The sequence below is a fragment of the Lepisosteus platostomus genome, chromosome 15, assembly GCF_059453375.1.
Source record: "Lepisosteus platostomus isolate fLepPlt1 chromosome 15, fLepPlt1.hap1, whole genome shotgun sequence".
NCBI lineage: Eukaryota > Metazoa > Chordata > Actinopteri > Semionotiformes > Lepisosteidae > Lepisosteus > Lepisosteus platostomus.
This window is the reverse complement of record NC_142625.1, coordinates 1,119,553-1,132,680: the sequence shown is the minus strand read 5'-3', so window position 1 is coordinate 1,132,680 and position 13,128 is coordinate 1,119,553. Positions and strand designations below refer to the sequence as shown.

At 56.6% G+C, this 13,128-nt stretch overlaps 1 non-coding gene and 2 pseudogenes across 1 annotated transcript; all 3 read right to left on the bottom strand.

The window, feature by feature from the left end:
• Positions 1–1,693: 1,693 nt before the first annotated feature.
• On the bottom strand, positions 1,694–1,865 carry LOC148647520 (U2 spliceosomal RNA; annotated as a pseudogene).
• A 6,794-nt stretch (positions 1,866–8,659) lies between these two features.
• On the bottom strand, positions 8,660–8,857 carry LOC148647519 (U2 spliceosomal RNA). Its single transcript, XR_015926932.1, has one exon. It is a non-coding gene; the product is annotated as a U2 spliceosomal RNA (small nuclear RNA).
• A 3,359-nt stretch (positions 8,858–12,216) lies between these two features.
• LOC148647518 (U2 spliceosomal RNA) lies at positions 12,217–12,419 on the bottom strand (annotated as a pseudogene).
• Positions 12,420–13,128: the final 709 nt, after the last annotated feature.

The window sequence follows — 13,128 nt, the reverse complement described above, 5'->3', positions numbered from 1 at the left end:
GGTGACACTTCCCACACTCTCCGGCAGTGCACGTCGCCTCGCGGTGACCAAACCCTCGGCACTTCCTGCAAAAGTCTGGTTGATCCCAGTAAAAAAGGTATCCCCTAAATGCTCCAATGGCGAAAGTGCCCGGGGGGTGGGCGAAGCCGTCCCGTGATCTGTCATCTCTCCGTAATTCGACCTCATATTTAAGTTTCCCGGTCCAAACCGTACGAGTATCACTAACGACATCTGGGCCTTTCAGCACCTCCACATAACGACGTAGGAAGGTCGTCACATCCCGGTACGTCACGAAAGGGTCGAACATGTGGATGACCACCCGTCTTCTACTATCTCCCTGCAAGCCCCCGCACTCGTACTCACGCATTTGTCCCTCCGCCTTTGCTTGTGCATACTTCTCCGCTGCCCTCCTATGAAGCTCGGCGGTCCTGAAGGTGACATCCATGAATTTCTGCGCCCGGTTCCCCTGTAAGCATAAGATCTCACTTGCCTTGAATCCGAGAATGCCAAACAGTACCTCATCTTCAAAGGACTCTCTTCCCTGAGGCTCCGTCTCCGCCCTCCAGTGAAAGCGGATGGTCCAACGAACGCTGGGGTTCATCCCGGCCTTCCTCGCCTCCCCGGGATCCGCAGCCATGATGAAAAAGCAGCCTTTCGGCTGCCAAGCAGCCCTCGCTCCAAAAAAAAACCCAAGTGAAAAGCACAATCCGAAGTCCAAAATCCAAAGGCAATCCAAAAAGCAGTCCGGGGTCCAAAACGCAGAAATCCAACCGTGTCCTTGTAGAAATTGATGTCCACTCGATCTCCTCTCTCCCTCGACCTCTGACCTTAGCCAAAAGGCCGAGAAGCGATGCCCACAAAGGCGCGGACCGACGCGCGGGCGTTCCGCTGGCGCACAGTGGCGCAGGCCGACTCCTCTGGAGCCCGGGACCCGCGCAGCTGCCGGCCTCCCTGCAGCCAGAGGCCTGCCGCGGGACTCTGCTCCCCCTCTCTCTTGCCTGCCCGCCTGCCTTCCTGCCAGTCCCGGGCGGGGGCCCTGCTCTTTGATCTTCTGTCAACGGCCCGACAACGACCGCAGCCGCAGGGGGCGCCAGCCGCCCGGCCTCCTTAGCTTAGGCCCCTCCCACCGGCAGCAGCTGCGCCCAACCGGCTGCAAGCCAAAGCCGAGCGCCAGCACCTGCGGGCAGAGGCAAGGGGCAGCTCTCTCTCGGGAGGGAGGGAGGGACGGGGACGCGCGCGCACACACACACGCCTGCCTGCCGAAAAAAAAGAAAGAAAAGGTGGATATACTAAGTTTTTGGGAGGGAAAACGCCCAGCTGTCGAAAGGGGCCCGCCTGCAGGGACGGGGACGGACACACACGCAAGCAAGCAAGCAAGCAAGCAAGCAAGCAAGCAAGCAAGCAAGCAAGCAAGCAAGCCACGCCTGCCTCCCTGGGAAAAGGCTGAAAAACCTAAGTTTTTTGGAGGGAAAACGCACGGGAGCCGAAAAGGGGGCCGGCCTGCTTGCCCAGAGAGTCGAGACGCGGGAAAGCGCACAGAGGGAGCACGGGAACCGAGAGGGCGAGAGAGAGAGACAGAACACAGAGACACACAGATGGGGGACGAGGGACGAGACCCGAGAAGAAGGAGCTCCAGTCCACTTCGCTCGCTCGCTCGCTAGCTACCTACGTCTGTCTTTTCACCGCTGAGAGAAGGTGGTGCACCGCTCCCGGAGGCGCTGCAATACCGGGCCGATGCGTGGAGAGGACGGAGCAAGCTCCTGATCCAGCTCCCTGTTCCAAAAATCCGTTTAATATGTGGTCCCCCGATGGGGGACGTATCAGATATTAAACTGATAAGAACAGATTTTTTTCTTATAAAATATACTTTATTCCGAAAAAAACACATCTCAAAAGGAAAACATCTCATACAATAACACTCCACAAGTTAAAACAACGGCGGAACGGCGGTGATTGTCCGTTTTCAATCCTTGCAAGGGTGGGCGGATTTGCGCTATTATGAGTGTCCCTCCAAACCCTACCGCTTGCTGTAACCCATTAATCCCTGTACAGGGTCCATAGGCCTTTCCAGCGCTCCTTTGCCGTGGGGAAACCCCATTTAGCAACGTCGCGCTTCATCCTCCTCCTGAGGTCCGCCAGGATCCTCTCCTCCAGCTCCCTCGCTCCCCACTCGATGTTGTGCCGGATGAGATTGTTCCTCGCGTCCCACAGGCCTTTCTTTGTGAGGGACAGCAGCAGCCACAACAGGAACTGCGTCCCCCTGTCCAGTCCGGTAGGTGCCAGCCCCAGCAGAACGTACTGGTAACTGAGCACCACACCCGTCCCCAGGAGTTGCATGGTGTTGTCCATTCTGCCCCACACCGCCTTGGCGAAGGGGCAGCTCCAGAACACGTGCTCCTGAGTCTCCTCGACGAAACACGTGTCCCGGGGGCAATGCGGATTCCTGGTAAGCGAGTGTCTGTAGAGGACCTCTCTGGTAGCCAGTCTCTTGTGTACGGCCATCCAGTTGAGGTCCTTCAGTTCGTTGTCCAGTTCTTTAGGCTGCGTCCTTTCCCAGACTTGTCTGGGAATTCGCAGCCTTTCGTCGGCGACCAGATGCCCCCTCACCTCTTTGTACAGAGCTCTGTGGTTGGTGCAGAGCTCTGGCTGTCTCGTGGCCTCGTACCTCCTGCTCCACTTGACAGCGTGGGTGTAGAACTTTGGTCGCCTCTCTGCCTTGGGCCCAGTGTTTGACCACTGGACCAAGTGCCTCATCGGGATGGAGAGCCACAGCCTGACAAAGTACTGGTACTTGTGGCCGATGGGCTCCCGCAGCGCCCGACAGAGGTTGCAGTAAAAGATGCAGTCGAGTTTCAGGGGGAAATGTGGGACATCTCGACCCCCTTCCTCGACCGGCTGACACATCCGGTTTCTCGTGATGTACTCGTACCTGCCGCCCCAGACGAAGCCGAAGATCATCCCTTGCAGCGCTCGTCTGAGTCTGGCCGGCAGCGGGTACACCACCGCCAGGTAAACCAAAGCCGGCAGGACGTCTGCTTTCAACACCATCACTTTCCCTGTGTAGGACAGCGACCGCGTTTTCCACAGACCCAGCTTCGCGTTCACCTTGGCGATCCTCTCAGTCCAGTTGTTGGTCTCGTTGTCCTGGCTCTGGAAGGAAACCCCCAGTATTCTGAGGGGCTCCGTGCAGAGCTCGAGACCCTCCGGCGCCGTCGTCCTGTGCTTCCAGGGCCCGAAGAACTTCAGTTTGCTCTTTCGGCGGTTGAGCTTCGACCCCGAGGCTCTGGAGTATTGCTCCATGACCTGCAGGGCCCTCCTCAACCCCCTGTCCGACCTCAGGAACAGCGTCGTGTCGTCGGCGTACTGGGAGATCTTCAGGGTTTCCCCCGTGCCTCCCGGTATTTCCAGGCCGTCGATGACGGGGTCCCGTCTCACCGCCTCTGCTAGGGGCTCTGTGAAGAGAACATAGAGAAGGGGTGAAAGGGGGCAGCCCTGTCGTACTCCGGATTCCTGGGGAATGAAATCCCCCAGGTTTCCGTTCACGTTCACTCTGCTGCCCACGTCAGAGTACAGAATCTGAATCCAGCGGCTGAAACTCTCTCCGAAACCGAAGCGTTCCAGCACCCTGAACAGATAGCTGTGGTTCACTCTGTCGAAGGCTTTCTCCTGGTCCAGGCTGACCACCATCATGGGCACGTTCCGGTCCTCGGCCCAGGCGATGGCGTCTCTGGTCAGCTGGAGGTTCCAGCTGACGGATCGCCCCTCCACCCCACACGTCTGGTCGCTGTGGATGATGTGGGGGAGGGCGGTTCTCAGTCTGCCGGTCAGGAGCTTGGACAGGATCTTTACGTCCACGCAGAGCATCGTGATCGGCCTCCAGTTTTTGAGGTCGGCGGCGTCTCCTCCCTTGAAGAGCAGGGAGATGACGCCCTCCCTCATGGTGTCTCCGAGTTTCCCCCGGCGGAAGATCTCCTGCGCCACTTCCACCAGATCTGCCGCCAGGGTGTCCCAGAAGCAGGTGTAGAATTCCTTGGGGAGTCCGTCCGGCCCCGGCACCTTGCCATTCTCCATGGACAAGAGCGCCGCCTTCAGCTCCTCGGCCGTGATCGGACCCTCCAAGTCCTCCCTCACCTCCTCCGGTACTCGTGCCGTCAGCCCCTCCAGAAAAGCATCGCCTGCCTCCACCTCCGTCTGCTTCTCTGAAAAGAGCTCCGTGTAGAAAGCGGTGGCCGCCTCTACTTTGTCGCTCTCGTCCAGCACTTCCTCTCCATCTCCCCGTCTCAGGCTGTGGATCACCCTCTTTTTCTGGGCTCCCCGGACCTGGTTGAAGAAATAGGAGGAACAGGTTTCATTATTTTCGTAATGCTCCCTCTGTGCTTTGACGAGGAAAGCCTTGGCTTTCTCCGTGTGCAGTCTGCGGAGCCTCTCCTTCAGGTCCCGTGCCCGGGCTGAATTGAAGGCTCCTCCCCCGTTAGCCGAGCTGTACTCCTCCTCGAGTTGCCTCTGGAGTCGTGCAGCTTCCTTCCTCTCCCTGGCCGCCTTCCGTCTGCAGTACGTCTGCGCCAGGGTTCGGGTCCTGTCCTTCACCGACTCCCACCATTCCACCACGGAGCTGTAGCCGTCTCTCAGGTCTCCCCAGCTCGCGTAGTCTTTCCGGAACAGTGCCCTGAAGTCGTCTTCCTCCAGTATCTCCCGGTTTAGCTTCCAGTACCCACGACCGAATGCCGGCAGGCTGGTGTTAGCCACCACCGTCAAGCGCTCGTGGTCGGAATACCACGCCGGGGACACCGTCGCCGACTCCAGGGAGCAGGTCGTGTGCACGAAGATGTAGTCCAGGCGGCTGCACACTCCCCGGGAGTTCTTCCAGGTCGGTCCGGCGTCGTTCGGGCGGCACCGTCTGAAGCCGTCTACTAGGGAGAACTGCTTGAGTAGCGACTCCAGCTCTGCCGAGCTAGCGTCGCTCCCCTTCTCCCGGTCGACGTTGAAGTCCCCGCCGAGCACCACCTGTCTGTTAGTGGTGCAGCAGCTGGCCAGGTCAGCAAACACTTCCTTCCGGATAGAGGGTTCCGTCGGAGCATAGACGTTAATCGCTCTCAACTTCTGCCCCCTCCAGTCGATGTCTGCGACCAGGATCCGGCCCTGCACCACCGAGAAGGAGGAAACCAGCGTCATCTCTGGGTTCCCGAGGAGGATTCCCACTCCGGAAGAGTGGACCCCTCCTACGCTCCAGCATGATTCTCCCTTCGTCCATTCCCTGGTGAATGTCAGCTTGTCGCTTTCATCCTTCAGGTGGACCTCCTGTAAGAAACAAACTGAGAAAGACTTTGAGGCCAGATCATGAAAGACTCCCCGTCTTTTCACTGGGTCTCTCAGCCCTCTCACGTTAGTTGTTAAGAAGGTTAGTTTCACAGTCATGGTTAAACTAGTGAAAGGTAAACCTCCTCTCTGTACTTACAGTAGAAACTTGGGAGTCTACATCTGGGCACTGTTTAGCCTAGATGTAACTCCTCTCGTTCGGGTCCTGGGGGGAATATACTGGGCTCCCTCCAGGTTTCGCTGGGGACTGAAAGGAAAACATGCTGGACAGGTCCAGTCCTACCATCAGTCCGGGCTCCAGGGCGGCTTCAAAATAATCCTCGTCGTCCTCGAGGATACTCTCAGCCACCGCTTCGGGGAGGCTCCTTTCTTCCCTCTCTCGGGGGGTTTCGGGGGCCTCCAGTTTCTCCTGGGCCTCGAGGGAAGGGGGCTCCAGTTCCTGGGCTGCCTCTTCCTTTTGTCCCTGGGTCTCGGGGGAGGGGGTTACCTCTTCCTGGGCTGCCTCCTCCTTTTGTCCCTGGGCCTCGGGGGAGGGGGTTACCTCTTCCTGGGCTGCCTCCTCCTTTTGTCCGTGGGACTCGGGGGAGGGGGGGTCCGTTTCCTGGGCCTCGGGGGGGAGGGTTTCCATTTCCTGGAGCGCCTCCTCCGGTTGTTCCTGGGCCTGGAGGGAAGAAAGTTCCGTTTCCTCTAGGATGAGGAAACGGTTTTCCCTTACCACTCTCTTTTTCTGTCCTTCCGAAGGTGGGTCCGCCCTGGGTCTCTTCTCCCGCTTGCGCTTTCCCTTTTTGCTGGGAGTTATCCAGGGCCCTTCCTCCGGTCGGCCATCTTGTCCCTCTTCCTGGCGGCCATCTTGTGGCACCGATGCGGCTGGGGGTGTGGCCTCGGCAGTTTCGGGTCTCAGCGGGGGAGGTGCGGGTTCTTTGTTCTCAGCCCTCTCCCTTTGTCTGGAGACCGGTTTCTGCCTGCCGGCTTCCACCACCTGCGCAAACGAAGGTTTGCTTACCTTGCATTGGCGAAGGAGGTGTCCCTCGGCGCCGCATCCGTCACACTTTTTGGCTGCCCGGCAGGTTTTTGCCAGGTGCCCGTCCTCATTGCAGTTGTGACATCTGACGATGTCACATGTGTTTGTTTTGTGGCCGGACCGTCTGCACTTGCTGCAGAAATCCGGCATCCTGGGGTAGTAGAGGTACCCCCTGTCGGCTCCGATGTTGAAGCGAGCCGGGGGGTGCTGGAAACCGTCAACGCCCTCTGGGTCCTCCTTCAGGAGGACTCGGTACTGGCGTTTGCCGTACCAGACGCCTTCGTCCCTGACCTCTGTCGGTTTTCCCACTACGGTTACATACCTCCCTAGGTACGCTGTTACCCGCTCCGCTGGTACATAGGGATTGTACGTGCAAACCGTAATGGTCCTCTGGTTCGTCTTCCTCATAGGCTCCGGCCTGAAATCAGAGAAACCAGGGTGCTTACCTTTCTCCCTGACCAGTCTCGTTGCCTTTTCGTATGCCGCGTCCGTGGCCATGTAGGCCTCCATGTATCTCTCTGCCTTGTTGTCCTGGAGGCAGTAGAGATCGCCGGCCACCAACTGCAAGATCCCTCGCAGGAAGGTCATGAAAAAGGCCTTAGCAGTCGGCATCGGCTCCGTCTTTTTTGTCCAGTGGAACCGGATCAAAGTCCTCTTGTCCGCCATCTCTGAGGGAGAAAAAAGGGAACAAAAAGGGGAAAAAAAGGAGGGAAAGAGAGAGAGCAAAAGGAGCAGCGAGGGAGCCCTGGCCTTTGTCCTTGTGGGCAAAGCCCAGCTAGGTGCAGGCGCAGGAGGAGAGAGAGAGAGGAGAGCGGAAAGTGCTTCCGGGTCTCAAGGAAGAAAGCAAGCACCGCGGGCAGGCCACGTGTACCTGCTCCCAGCCAAGAGGCCAAGGAGGCAGAGAGAGAGAGAGCGAGAGAGAGAGAGGGAGCGGATAGCGCTTCCGAGTCTCGAGGTGGAAAGCAAGCACCGCGGGCAGGCCACGTGTACCTACTCCCAGCCAAGAGGCCAAGGAGGCAGAGAGAGAGGGGGAGAGAGAGAGGGAGCGGATAGCGCTTCCGAGTCTCGAGGTGGAAAGCAAGCACCGCGGGCAGGCCACGTGTACCTACTCCCAGCCAAGAGGCCAAGGAGGCAGAGAGAGAGGGAGAGAGAGAGAGAGAGCGAGAGAGAGAGGGAGCGGATAGCGCTTCCGAGTCTCGAGGAAGAAAGCAAGCACCGCGGGCAGGCCACGTGTACCCACTTCCAGCCAAGAGGCCAAGGAGGCGGAGCAAGAGAAAGGGGGAGGGGAGAGGAGAGGAGAGAGCAGAGAGAGAGAACGTTGATGCCGGATTCCACCCAGCTCAGCTGCTGCTTGGCCTTAACCCCCTAGGCTCAACCTAGAGCGATACCAGCTCAAGCACTCTTCAGAATCTTCGATCGCCTTCTAGACCTCTGGCAAGACAAGAACTGCGGGCATGCCACTTGAACTTGATCTTAGCCAAAAGGCCGAGAAGCGATGCCCACAAAGGCGCGGACCGACGCGCGGGCGTTCCGCTGGCGCACAGTGGCGCAGGCCGACTCCTCTGGAGCCCGGGACCCGCGCAGCTGCCGGCCTCCCTGCAGCCAGAGGCCTGCCGCGGGACTCTGCTCCCCCTCTCTCTTGCCTGCCCGCCTGCCTTCCTGCCAGTCCCGGGCGGGGGCCCTGCTCTTTGATCTTCTGTCAACGGCCCGACAACGACCGCAGCCGCAGGGGGCGCCAGCCGCCCGGCCTCCTTAGCTTAGGCCCCTCCCACCGGCAGCAGCTGCGCCCAACCGGCTGCAAGCCAAAGCCGAGCGCCAGCACCTGCGGGCAGAGGCAAGGGGCAGCTCTCTCTCGGGAGGGAGGGAGGGACGGGGACGCGCGCGCACACACACACGCCTGCCTGCCGAAAAAAAAGAAAGAAAAGGTGGATATACTAAGTTTTTGGGAGGGAAAACGCCCAGCTGTCGAAAGGGGCCCGCCTGCAGGGACGGGGACGGACACACACGCAAGCAAGCAAGCAAGCAAGCAAGCAAGCAAGCAAGCAAGCCACGCCTGCCTCCCTGGGAAAAGGCTGAAAAACCTAAGTTTTTTGGAGGGAAAACGCACGGGAGCCGAAAAGGGGGCCGGCCTGCTTGCCCAGAGAGTCGAGACGCGGGAAAGCGCACAGAGGGAGCACGGGAACCGAGAGGGCGAGAGAGAGAGACAGAACACAGAGACACACAGATGGGGGACGAGGGACGAGACCCGAGAAGAAGGAGCTCCAGTCCACTTCGCTCGCTCGCTCGCTAGCTACCTACGTCTGTCTTTTCACCGCTGAGAGAAGGTGGTGCACCGCTCCCGGAGGCGCTGCAATACCGGGCCGATGCGTGGAGAGGACGGAGCAAGCTCCTGATCCAGCTCCCTGTTCCAAAAATCCGTTTAATATGTGGTCCCCCGATGGGGGACGTATCAGATATTAAACTGATAAGAACAGATTTTTTTTTTTTTTTTTTTTTTTATTGCAAAATTACAAAAGAAATTCCAAAAAAACTCCAAATATACACAAAACACATCATAAACTCAAATACACATTAGTCATAGTAACAACTTAAGTCATATCAACCCACAATTCTGTTAAACACAAAAATTCCATTCAACAGTCAACTAACAACAACTTCTGAATACTAACAACATTTCTCATACAATTTTCAACAAATTATTACACAGCAAAATCCCTACGAAACACAAATCTATTTAACTCTATTACACAGTCTCAAACCCCACTAATCTCCATACTCCCGCCCCTTATGCAAATTAAACCAAAACCCCCATCCCCAAACTTACAATACATTCATTCCCTTAACCCCATTATATACAGTCTGCATCCCATTACAATTTACAAAAACATAATGAAACAGTTCCCCACCAACATCTCATTTACATTCCCACCCCTTATATTAATTCTCTACACAAAACCAGCTCTCCTCTCAATATCACACGCCTCCCATCACACCCACTTAAAAACAGAACATATTCCATTAAACCAAAACCATACATAGAACAAACCCATCCTAAATACAACTAAGCACAGACATCATCTGAAACACTACTCTCACTTCCCCTGTTACGCAACATTTTAGCAAATGTAACAGAAGCATCTTTACACTCCGCTTTAACTTTCCCCGACACCCGTAGCCCTTTAAACATTCTTTTTTCCGGAAACGCGTATTCAAAAAGAAGCTGTGGAAACTCCTTTTCCATATACCGTGACACAGCCATCACCCGTTTCCTATCCAAAGCCTCAAAAAGGCTTTCCCACATATCCCTATCCACTACCCCTCGAAACCCCTTTCTATTTTTCCTCAAAGGCCATTTAAGATGAATACAACCTTTCCTTTCTTCCCTCCACTGCTTCCACTCAATATCTTCATCCCAAAAATCCGTCATACGCCCCAAACCCTCTACTGACTTTTCCTCTCCCATCAGCACCTCCCCCTTTGGGACATCGTCCTCCTCCTTCTCAGAATCAATATCAACAGTTAGAACAGCGAAGGGGTTTGCGCTCTCCACTGCCTGCCCACCCACTTCCTCCTTTTGCCTAACAACACCCTTCCCTTTACCCTTCCCCCTCTGAGCCACTGACCAGTCAATACCCTCACCCCCCTCCGACACTTGACCAGCCCCACTTGGATCGTCGTCCTCCACCTCCTCAGGATCACCAGCCGCCACTTTCTTCCTGCGAGAGACTCCCCTCTCCGCCACTTGGCCTATTCCACTTGAGTCGTCGTCACCCTTCACCTCCTCAGGATCCGGATCCGCCACCCTCTTCCGACTAGGAATTCCTGGAACAGACATCCCCCGGCTCCCCGAAGGCCCCTCATCACCATCCATTTCAATGTCAGGCACACTCTCCGCCCACGACATCCTTCCTGATTCTTCGACCAACTCCTCCACCATCTCGGTGACCTCCTCCAGACCCCCTCCCTGCTTAGGGAACACCAAACCTCCATCTTTCTCCGCCACACCTCCAGCCGCCACCATAGGCTCCTTCCCCGCAGACCTCTGTTCTCCTGGAACCGCTCCCGTCCTCCTTGCAAAGGACTCTCCAGCAGTCGATCGAGCCCGGGCTGCACCTGCATAGCTCCTTGACCTTTGAAAACAGTTCTTATACACATGGCTTGCTTCACCACACAAATTACAAGATAAGGGCTTGGCACACTTCTCTGCCCTGTGCCCTACTTCCCCACACCTTCTGCAACAAATAACAGTGCATTCAGCTGCCACGTGACCCTCCGCTGCACAGTTCCGACATACAAATGGCTGCCCAGGGTAATTCAGGTGACCTCCATTCGAACCAATCGTAAAGAAAGCTGGTGGGTGAACATACCCACCTTTCTCAGATGCATTAGTCCTTAAGCGCACCATGTACCTCCTTTTCCCCGTCCAGAAATTCCTAGAGTCCATAACCTTTACACCATTCCCTTGAATGTCCACAAATCTTCTCAAAAAACATACCAGCTCAGACTCTGGCACATACGGATTATGCATATGCACAGTCAAAGGCCTTAGTTCTCTGGCAAACAATGGCTCTATAACAAAATTAACAAAGGGCAAGTTCTCCTTCTGATCTTGAAGAACATTCCATTTCTCCATACAAACTTTCTCCGAAATAAAAGAAACATCAAAAATACCTTTCCCAGGAAAATCTTGATAACAAAAAACATCCGGTACCTCCACGCCCAAAGCTTGGATCAGCACAATGTCCGAAAACTCCTCTCTCTTCATCCTTTCGGTTCCCGGTTTCTCCTTCCATACGAAACGAACGGAATTCCGCATCCGTCCCTCTCTGCCCAACCACTCTCCGCCTGCCGAAGCCGCAACTCCGCCAATCGCCTCCATCGCTCCGTCCTCTCCCCTCCGGTTGACTCTGCCTCCAACAGCCGCCTCCACCGTCGCCTCCTCCGCCGCCTTCCCGACCCTCTGACTAAGACCTCGGAACTGCGGTCAAGCCACTTGAACCTTGATCTTAGCCAAAAGGCCGAGAAGCGATGCCCACAAAGGCGCGGACCGACGCGCGGGCGTTCCGCTGGCGCACAGTGGCGCAGGCCGACTCCTCTGGAGCCCGGGACCCGCGCAGCTGCCGGCCTCCCTGCAGCCAGAGGCCTGCCGCGGGACTCTGCTCCCCCTCTCTCTTGCCTGCCCGCCTGCCTTCCTGCCAGTCCCGGGCGGGGGCCCTGCTCTTTGATCTTCTGTCAACGGCCCGACAACGACCGCAGCCGCAGGGGGCGCCAGCCGCCCGGCCTCCTTAGCTTAGGCCCCTCCCACCGGCAGCAGCTGCGCCCAACCGGCTGCAAGCCAAAGCCGAGCGCCAGCACCTGCGGGCAGAGGCAAGGGGCAGCTCTCTCTCGGGAGGGAGGGAGGGACGGGGACGCGCGCGCACACACACACGCCTGCCTGCCGAAAAAAAAGAAAGAAAAGGTGGATATACTAAGTTTTTGGGAGGGAAAACGCCCAGCTGTCGAAAGGGGCCCGCCTGCAGGGACGGGGACGGACACACACGCAAGCAAGCAAGCAAGCAAGCAAGCAAGCAAGCAAGCAAGCAAGCAAGCAAGCAAGCCACGCCTGCCTCCCTGGGAAAAGGCTGAAAAACCTAAGTTTTTTGGAGGGAAAACGCACGGGAGCCGAAAAGGGGGCCGGCCTGCTTGCCCAGAGAGTCGAGACGCGGGAAAGCGCACAGAGGGAGCACGGGAACCGAGAGGGCGAGAGAGAGAGACAGAACACAGAGACACACAGATGGGGGACGAGGGACGAGACCCGAGAAGAAGGAGCTCCAGTCCACTTCGCTCGCTCGCTCGCTCGCTCGCTAGCTACCTACGTCTGTCTTTTCACCGCTGAGAGAAGGTGGTGCACCGCTCCCGGAGGCGCTGCAATACCGGGCCGATGCGTGGAGAGGACGGAGCAAGCTCCTGATCCAGCTCCCTGTTCCAAAAATCCGTTTAATATGTGGTCCCCCGATGGGGGACGTATCAGATATTAAACTGATAAGAACAGATTTTTTTTTTTTTTTTTTTTTTTTTTTATTAGAAAAATACAAAATACAATAATTTACACATATTTACTTCCCCTTATGTAACCATACCCTCCCAGTGTTACCTTAAAGAGATTAACCCCTTCCAACGGTCTTTTGCCGCCTCAAAACCCCACCGTGCAATGTCCCATTTTACCCGCCTCGTGATATCACTCCGGACCTTCCATACCAAACTTTCACACGAATCCCCTCTCCCATGGTCTATCCATTCTCTCCGTGAAACCCACACATACCATTTTACCAGGCTAATCACCAGCCATAAGAGGAACCCACGATTCCACTTCCGCGGTTTCGGGATTCCCCTCACTACCGCCCGCCTGGTTAAAATGAAATCCTCAGACACTCGTGCCAACAACCATTCACACTGACTCCACACCGCTTGCGTGAAAGTGCACTCCCAAAACACATGTACAACTGTCTCCACCTCAGAGCAGTTTGGGCGGGGACACTGGTTCTGTCTCGACAGGCTGTGCCTATACAGTACCTCCCGAACAGGCAACCGATTCCAGACGGTCAGCCAATTGAGGTCTTTAAGCCTGTTGTCAAGACCAGCAGGCTGTATTTGCCGCCAGCCCTCATCCGAGACCCCTACCACGGCCGGGGCCGTTTTTGCCACTACTGCCCGATATAAGGCCCTGTGGTCTAAGGACGCCCGCCCCTCCTTGGCTACTGGGTGCTTTCTTAACCATTTCACTGCAAACCCATAATGCCGGGGCAGCCTTT